This window comes from Lactuca virosa, chromosome 3 (genome assembly GCF_052849685.1).
Source record: "Lactuca virosa cultivar CGN04683 chromosome 3, Lactuca_virosa_CGN04683_v6, whole genome shotgun sequence".
Lineage (NCBI taxonomy): Eukaryota > Viridiplantae > Streptophyta > Magnoliopsida > Asterales > Asteraceae > Lactuca > Lactuca virosa.
In genome coordinates, this window is record NC_136428.1 from 137579142 (window position 1) to 137588451 (window position 9310).

General features: G+C 38.8%; 1 pseudogene; it reads right to left on the minus strand.

Annotated features, from left to right (window-relative positions):
* Positions 1-827: 827 nt before the first annotated feature.
* On the minus strand, positions 828-9090 carry LOC145164102 (uncharacterized; annotated as a pseudogene).
* Between the last annotated feature and the right edge of the window lie 220 nt (positions 9091-9310).

Genomic DNA, 9310 nt, shown 5'->3' on the forward strand with positions numbered 1-9310 from the left:
TAAGTCTTTAATCCATTAAGCCTTGAACCCTAACTATCCAGAGGGTCTTATAACTTCATTATACAATAGAAAGTCAATGCTTTTGAGACATATAGGTCCAATACATGTCTAGATCTCATTTGGGCCAAAAGTTAAAGAAAAAGATATCCAACTTTCACGCAAAGTTCCAAAACTCAACCGTTCACTAGAGTTGAACTCCATGTCACTCTTAAGACCCTAATAACACATAAAGTTGCCAACTTTATGGTTTCCACCCATCAAACTTGCACAACCAAGAGGAGAAATGGGACAAAACCTAGATCTAGCCTCATAGAACAATCAAGGAGGAAACTTTGACACTTATAAAGATCCAGCAACAATGTGAGGTGATGATGATGATGATTCCTTGCAATGCCTCAACACAATACCACTTTCTCCTTATTCTCTTCTCCTTCTTCCAAACCAAGAAAAGCTCCAAAATGACAAAAGATCAAGCAAGGATGAAGGCTTGGGTTTTTTCCTGAGGTGAAAGAGGGTTTGGGGCTGATAAGAAACCCTGAAATGAGGTTAGAGATGCTTAAATATGAAGGAAACCCTAAAAGATCATGGGATTGGGCTGCAGCAGCTGTTACGTCATGAGCCCCTGTGTCTCACATCATGACACCAGTCCCGAACAAAAGTTTTCATGCGCCCATCTCACATCGTGAGCCTCTATGTCTCACGTCATGAGGCTTCTTTTCTTCCAAAATCCAACATTTTGACTTCTTCAAACCCTAATTTCATTTATCCTAGAAAATGGATGTTACACATTAAACAATAATGACTGACTTGTGGGTAGAGATCACATCTTATTTAACTCCTAAAGGTCTCCCTCCATCAGAAACCTAAAAAGCATATGGGGCAAAAAAGTCATTTCACATGAATTTGTAGAATTTCACGTGAAGATAAAATTATGAAAAGCAATAGTAAAATTATAGGGGAAACTTGTGTAATGAATTTGTAGAATGATAGCAATCTTCATTGACTTATTTTCTTATATACTAACATAATGCTATAAGAAAACATATGAAAAGATACTCAACACGAAGACATTCAAATAATTACATTTTATCAAGAGGCGTCATAGAAAACTACAGAAAAATAAAGAACATTGCATGCACACTATATCGATCATGCCAGAGATGTCAATTCATATCAGATCCTTCATTAATCGATTTGAAACTTGGCTCATTGTAGGTCTTTCATGCGGATTGGAGTTCAAACATGCTCTTGAGAGACACAAAACCAATTTAACTTGTTTCTCAACTTGTGGTGAGGGAAGTGGAATCCGACTATCTCCCATATTTGCAAATACCAGGTAATCAACACACAATGTTGGTAGTTCACCAGGATGCTTTCCCATGATCACTTTTAGTGCAACGATCCCAAAGCTATACACATCACATTTCTCGCTTGCCACCATAGTATAAGCAAGCTCTACATCCAAAGAAACATAAGATAAAATAAATATAAAAAGCTATATCAACCCCACACGATTATGTTACCTGGTGCGATATAACCATAAGTGCGTGCAATTGCGGTCCAGTTGGATGAGTCTAGCTTTAAAATCTTGGACGTGCCAAAATCAGAAATATGTGCCTCATAATCATAATCAAGAAGGATGTTGGCAATGGAAATGTCTCTATGAATTATAGGAGGTGAGCAGTCGTGATGCATATAAGCCAAACCATTAGCTATAGCCCTTACAATATTGACCCTTTTCAACCAATCCAATTCTTTTGCTAAGATATCACTTCTTAAGATTGATCCAAGGCTTCCCTTTTCAAGGTATTCATAAATAAAAAATGAGTGGCGGTCACGGGAGCAATTGTTAGCCTAATAAGATTTTGGGCTTTATTTTTGTATTGGGTTTTATGATTGGGACTTTTCGCTAGGAAACCCTAATTAGCTTGTCTATATATTATGTCTTTCCTTTTCATTGTATTTGTACTTCTCTTTGATAATAATATGAAACCCCAGCCGTTATATGTATTTCACTTGTTAGTTTACATTATATCACCGCGATTACTGTTCATCGGCGTTACTGTTCACCGACGATACTGTTCATCGGTGTTACTATTCAGCCCGACGATTACTGTTCATCGGCGTACTGTTCATCATGAGTACTGTTCACGGGTACTGTTCATCACGGCTAATGTTCACGGTTACTGTTCATCGCAATATTCATCGGTACTGTTCACGTGCACTGTTCATTTTCACCATTTGCAATTTTGGGGTATGCCTTTTTTTGCTCGTTTCTGTATTTGGTTTGGTTTGATTTGTTCGTTTGTCGGTTTTGAGGGTTTCGTTTTCGTCTAGCTTTGTTGATTTCGAGATCTTGATCGTTTTTTGCTGCTACTCGTATTTACTATTTGACTGATATTGAAATATGGCCCCAAGAGATGATTCTCTTCAGTCCATTAGTATTCAACTTGATGGCAAAAAACTATGCCTATTGGAGTTATGTTATGAAAAATTTCTTGTGGGGCAAGACTATGTGGGGGATTGTTACAGGTGACAAGAAGAAACCAACAGACGAGAAGACCGCTACTTATGAAACCTTACTGGATTCATGGGAGACTGATAACTCCAAGATCATTACTTGGATTAATAATTCTGTCATCCAGTCTATTGGTACTCAGTTGGCGAAGTATGACACGACAAAGGAGGTTTGGGATCACTTGGCTACGTTGTATACTCAATCTAACTTTGCAAAGCAGTATCAGTTAAAGTTTGATATTCGAGCCCTCCAACAGAACAATCTCAGTGTTTAGGAATTTTATGCAGCTATGTCAGATTTGTGGGATCAGTTAGCTCTTACAGAACCTAATGTGTTGAAGGCTTTTAAGCCTTATATTGATAGAAGGGAAGAGCAACATTTGGTTCAGTTCTTGATGGCATTACGTTCAGATTTTGAAGGTCTGCGTGGATCAATCTTGCATCGTACACCTCTTCCCACTGTTGATTCGGTTGTTCACGAGTTGATTGCTGAAGAAACTCGTATCAAGTCCCATGCTGACAAATCTCCCAAGACAACCACTCCTGCTGTCTTTGTTGTAACACAACCACCCCAATCTTCAAACCAAAATTGTCCCAGAGTTGCATTTGATGAGTGTGCTTTCTGTAAGAAGAAGAACCATTGGAAGGCAAATTGTCCTTTGCTGACAAGCAAGGGAAATCAGTAGCAACAACAAACAAGATCACCAGCACACTCTCAGTCTTCACAGCAGAACAAGTCTTCTAGACAGTTACGTCCCTCTTTTTCATCTTTTAGGCCACCACAGTACGCTGCTGCTACACCTTCAGTTGAGAATGAAACAGATTTCACACCACCATCAGCCTTGGATCCACAGATTGTTGAGCAGTTCAGACAGTTCTTAGCTACCAATCCAACTGCCATGTCATCTTCCATGTCTCATTCAGGTTTGTCTTCATCCAACACGTCAGGTATTCCTTCATCCTTGTGGATATTGGATTCTGGTGCATCTCATCACATGTCACCATATTTTTCATCTTTTGCTTCATTATCTTCTCGTACACCTGTCTCTGTTATGTCTGCTAGTGCTACACCCATGTCAGTAGAGGGTGGTGGTTCTATTGCCACTCCTTATATATCTTTAACAGACGTGTATTACATTCCTACACTTGCTTTGAATCTTGCTTCGGTCAGTTAGTTGTGTAAATCTGGTTGTTGGGTCTTCTTTTCTGATTCATTCTGCTGTGTACAGGACATTCGGTCTCGGAGGGTGATTGGGATAGGCCGTAGACTTGGGTAGCTTTATGTCTTGGAGCAGCTACATGTTGCTGATGTTGCTGCATCTAGTGTCGATTTGTCGTCTTTTCGTTTAAACCCTTCACCGTCTCCTTTTTATCTTTGGCATTCTCGTTTGGGACATGTTTCAGCATCTCGTTTATAGTTTTTGGTTTCCACTGGTGTGTTAGGCTCTTTGAAATTTGATGATATTTCTGATTGTTGTGGTTGTAAACTGGGAAAATTTTCTGCTTTACCGTTTAATAAAAGTGTCACTCGTTCTGTTGCTCCCTTTGATATTGTGCATTCTGATGTGTGGGGTCCCTCTCCGATAACCTCCAAGTCAGGAGCTAACTATTATGTTTCATTCATTGATGATTACACTCGTTATATGTGGGTTTATTTTATGAAGCGCAGGTCTGACTTTTTCACCATATATAGTGAATTCAGAGCTATTGTCAAGACTCAACACTCTGCTATCATAAAATGTTTTCGGTGTGATCTGGGAGGAGAATTTACCTCCAATGATTTTAAACAATTATTGGCATCTGATGGCACTATACATCAATCATCTTGTACAGACACTCCTCAGCAGAATGGTGTTGCAGAAAGAAAACATCGACATCTCCTAGAAACTGCTAGATCCTTACTAATCTCTGCTCAAGTTCCCAATATGTTTTGGGGAGAATCTGTTCATACCGCTACTTATGTTATTAATCGCATTCCTACTGCGTACACTTCGGGGAAGTCTCCTTATGAAATGTTGTTTGGACAACTCCCAGATTATTCTTCATTACGAGTGTTTGGGTGTACATGTTTTGTCTTGAAGCCTCATGTAGAGAGAGATAAGTTGTCTTCAAAATCAGCTCTTTGTGTTTTTCTGGGATATGGTATTGGTCAGAAAGGTTATCGGTGCTATGATCCTTCAAATCAGAAACTGTATGTAGCTCGCAATGTCACCTTTTTGGAGCATATTCCATTCTATAGCATTCATGTTCAGTCACATGATGCAACCCGAGAGGAGCTCCGTACTATTGATCCGTTTAGCATTGACATTGATGATCCATCACATGTCACTGATCCACCACTTACTGCTGATCCACCACATATGGCTGATCCAGCACCTATCGTTGATCCTCTGCCTGCAAATCATCAAGACCCCCCTCCATCGAGACCTTATCGTAATAAGAAGTCCACAAAGCTTCCTGGATTTTTCTATTCCTCTTACTCACCGGCTTTTGCCTCTTTTATTGCTAATATACATCGTCTGTCTGAGCCAACATCCTGTAAAGAGGCCATTTCTGATCCCCTTTGGCAGACCGCTATGGCTAAGGAACTTGCAGCTCTTTATCAGACTCATACATGGGATCTGGTACCGCTTTCACCTGGAAAACACACGATTGGTTGTCGTTGGGTTTATAAAATCAAAACAAAGTCTGATGGATCCGTTGAGCGTTATAAAGCCAGACTTGTTGCGAAAGGGTATGCGCAAAAGTATGGTATGGATTATGAGGAGACGTTTGCTCCTGTTGCAAAAATGATGACTGTTCGCACCTTGATTGCAGTTTCTTCCATTCGCCAATGGAAGATTTATCAAATGGATGTCAAGAATGCTTTCTTGAATGGTGATCTTCATGAAGAAGTATACATGTCTCCTCCCCCTGGTATTGCTCACCGATCAGGTGAAGTTTGTCAACTTCGGAAGGCTCTATATGGCCTCAAACAAGCCCCTCGTACTTGGTTTGAGAAATTTTCTACGGTGATTACTTCTCTTGGTTTTCAACCAAGTAACCATGATTCAGCTCTATTTATTCGATGTACGAATGCAGGTCGGATTATTCTTTCCTTATATGTCGATGACATGATTATTACTGGTGATGATCATGATGGTATAGAGTCTTTAAAGCGTGATTTGGCTCACCGTTTTGCTATGAAAGACTTGGGATTACTTCGTTATTTCTTGGGGATTGAAGTTGCTCAATCTCCAAAGGGTTATCTTTTATCTCAAACGAAGTATATTTCAGATTTGTTTGAACATGCACGACTCATGGATAATCGAACAGTTGATACGCCTATAGAGAGTAATGCAAAGTACTCTCCAACTGATGGTGTCCCATTATCAGATCCAAGTCTTTATTGTACCATTGTTGGGAGTTTGGTTTACCTGACTGTCACTAGACCGGATATCGCTCATGCAGTTCATGTGGTTAGCCAGTTTGTCACTGCTCCTACTACTGTTCATTGGGGAGTTGTTCTTCGTATTTTGAGATATTCACGTGGTACTCAGTTCCGCACTCTTATGTTTCCTTCTTCATCCTCTCTTGAGTTGCGTGCCTATAGTGATGCAAATTGGGATAGTGATATTTATGATCGTAAGTCTACTATTGGGTATTGTGTTTTTCTTGGAGATTCATTGATATCATGGAAAAGCAAGAAACAAGATGTTGTTTCTCGATCTTCTACAAAATCTGAGTATCGAGTCATGGTTATCGCCACTTGTGAGATTGTTTGGTTGAGATGACTTCTTGCAGATATGGGCGTTCACATCTCTCAGCCTACCCTTTTTTATTGTGATAACGAGAGTGCGATAATGATTGCCAAGAATTCAGTGTTTCATGAGCGCACAAAGCACATTGAGATTGACTGTCATTTCACACGTCATCATCTCCAGAAGGGCACTATCTCCCTTCCTTATGTTCCTTCCTCTTTGCAGATTGTTGATATTCTTACGAAGCCGTTGACTGCTCCTCGATTCCATTTTCTGTCTGACACACTCTCAATGCTTATTGCTGTTGCATTGTGAGTTTGAAGGGGGATGTAAGCCTAATAAGATTTTGGGCTTTATTTTGTATTGGGTTTTATGATTGGGCCTTTTCGCTAGGAAAACCTAATTAGCTTGTCTATATATTATGTTTTTCCTTTTCATTGTATTTGTACTTCTCTTTGATAATACTATGAAACCCTAGCCGTTATATGTATTTCACTTGTTAGTTTACAACAATATCCATAGAGTTTCACTATGTTTCGATGTCTTATGTTTGTTAATGATCGTACCTCATTAAGGAATCCATTATGATCAACATTCTCAAATGATGAGTGAAGTTTCTTGAAGGCTACCACATTGTTAGGTTGTAGCTCGGCTTTGTAAACAATATCATATCCTCCAGCCCCAATACAATATGCTTCATCAAAATCATTTGTTGCCTTCAAGATATCATCATACCCTATTTTTCCATCAAAACTTGTAATGGAAAAATAATCACCACTTTCTTCTTCCAATGGATTTTGTGGAGACTTTTTCTTTTGTTGGCAATAAGCACCGAGGCCATACGTGAATAAACCGAGTAAAATTGCCCCGATAAGGGGGAGAATAATTACAAGGATGAGCCTATGATGAAAGAGATCATTTTTCTTCTTCATAATTTTACTTGCACAGAGTTTCACTCCCGTAACATTTCCACACAAACCTGGATTGCCTTGTACAGAAGCATTCACAAAATTGGGGCTTGAGGGAACCAGACCCGTGAGCTCATTGTAAGACAGGTCAATATCAATTCCACTAGGCAGATTTGTAAATGCATTAGGAATAGAACCAGATAACATATTGTGGGAAAGATCTAATTTAAGCAAATTTTGCAAAGTTTGAACTTCAGATGGTATCTCTTTTGTGAGCAAATTTTGAGATAAATCAAGTTCTGTAAGTTGAACTAATCTACCAATCTCAGATGGAATTTGCTCATCAAGTTTGTTATTGCTAAGATTCAAATAGTGGATATGTTCCCATTGAATAATGCTTCTTGGTATTGATCCATTCAATCTATTTGCGGATAGATCGAGTACTTCAAGGAGTTCTAAAAATCCGAGCTCTGGAGGTATAATACCTGAAAGATGGTTATTAGCCAAAGACAAATTCATCATACTGTCATCTTCCCAATCTCCTTTGGGATTTCACCTACCAAATGATTGGAAGAAAGATCAAGCCTTTGTAGTTGAGTTGAATTTGCAAACTCTGGTGGTATGCTACCACTGATGTTGTTATAGGCCATCACTAAGGATGTCAAATTCTTGCATTCATTCCAGTTTTGAGAAAGCTGCCCATGAAAATTATTGTGACTAATATCAAGGTACTCTAAGCGTCGATAGATACCAAAGCTACTGGATATATCTCCAATGAATTGATTATGATCAAAACGAGCCCTAACTAAGCTAGGGCAATTCTGTAATCCTCTTGAAATAGGCCCAGTGAGCTGATTACCGGTTACTACTAACCTTTGAAGCTTTCCCCCATGGCACAAATCGTCAGGCAACTGGTTAGAAAAATGATTATATGCAATTTGTAGCTCAACCAAGTCTAGACTTCCCAATCCTTGTGGAATCGGACCAGATAATTTGTTCACACGAAGTTTCAGAGTCTGTAGGTTTCTGAGGTTTACTAGTGATGAAGGAATAGAACCAGTAAGTTTATTTTCGCTCATCGCAACATGAATGAGGCGCTTCAAATTCCCAAGTTCAGTAGGAATGCAACCAGAGAGTTGATTTTGACCCAAATAAAGGTCAGTCAAAGATGCCAAATCACTCAATGATGATGGAATAGAACCAGTAAGCTGATTTTCGTTTATAGAAAGATTAGTGAGAGATTTCAATTTCCCAAGTTCATTAGGAATGGGACCAGATAATTTATTCACACCTAGGTATAATTTCTGTAAGTTTCTCAGGTTTCCTAGTGATAAAGGAATAGAGCCACTAAGCTGATTGTAGCTCACAGCAAGATAAGTGAGAGACCTCAAACTCCCAAATTCAATAGGAATGGGACCAGAAAGTCGATTATGTTGCAAAGAAAGGACATTCAAAGATGTCAATTTACACAATGATGAAGGAATCGAGCCAGATAACTTTATTGCTGACAAATCAAGATGGACAAGTTTGGAGAGGACTCGGAGTTGTGGTGGGATGGGGCCAAAGAAGTTGTTGACACTAAGATCAAAATGCGTAAGGTTGTGAAGCAAAGAGAATGATAATAGTTGAAGTGTACCATTTAAGCCAGATGAACTTAGGTTTAACTTGTGAATGCTTCCATCAGCATTGCAAACTACTCCAAACCAAGAAGTGCATGGAACTGATTCACCAGAATTCATATGGAAAGGAAGCAATGAAGAGAGCAAAGAGTTACGTGGGATCTGAAGGCTTTCTTTCCATTTAAGAAGAATACTGGCTTCCTCCAAAGAAGCAGAAGAAAAATTTGTTATGGGGGAGAGTGTGATGAGTAGTAGAGCTAGAGAGTAAAATTTGAAGTTTGAAGAAGATATTATTTGATTTTCCATGTTGCTTTTAATAAAAAAGGGTGGTTTGCATGTCCTAATTTATAGTTGAACAAACTTTTTGTTTTTTTTTTTTTAATTTTCCCTATATAATATTGTACAAAGGAAAATTGACTGAAAGGGAAATTGTGTATAGTGGGTATTGAAATCAGACATATATTAATTATTATTGCTTCAATTATTATAATATTTCAATATTTAGGTAGCTAAAGTTGTTTATGCG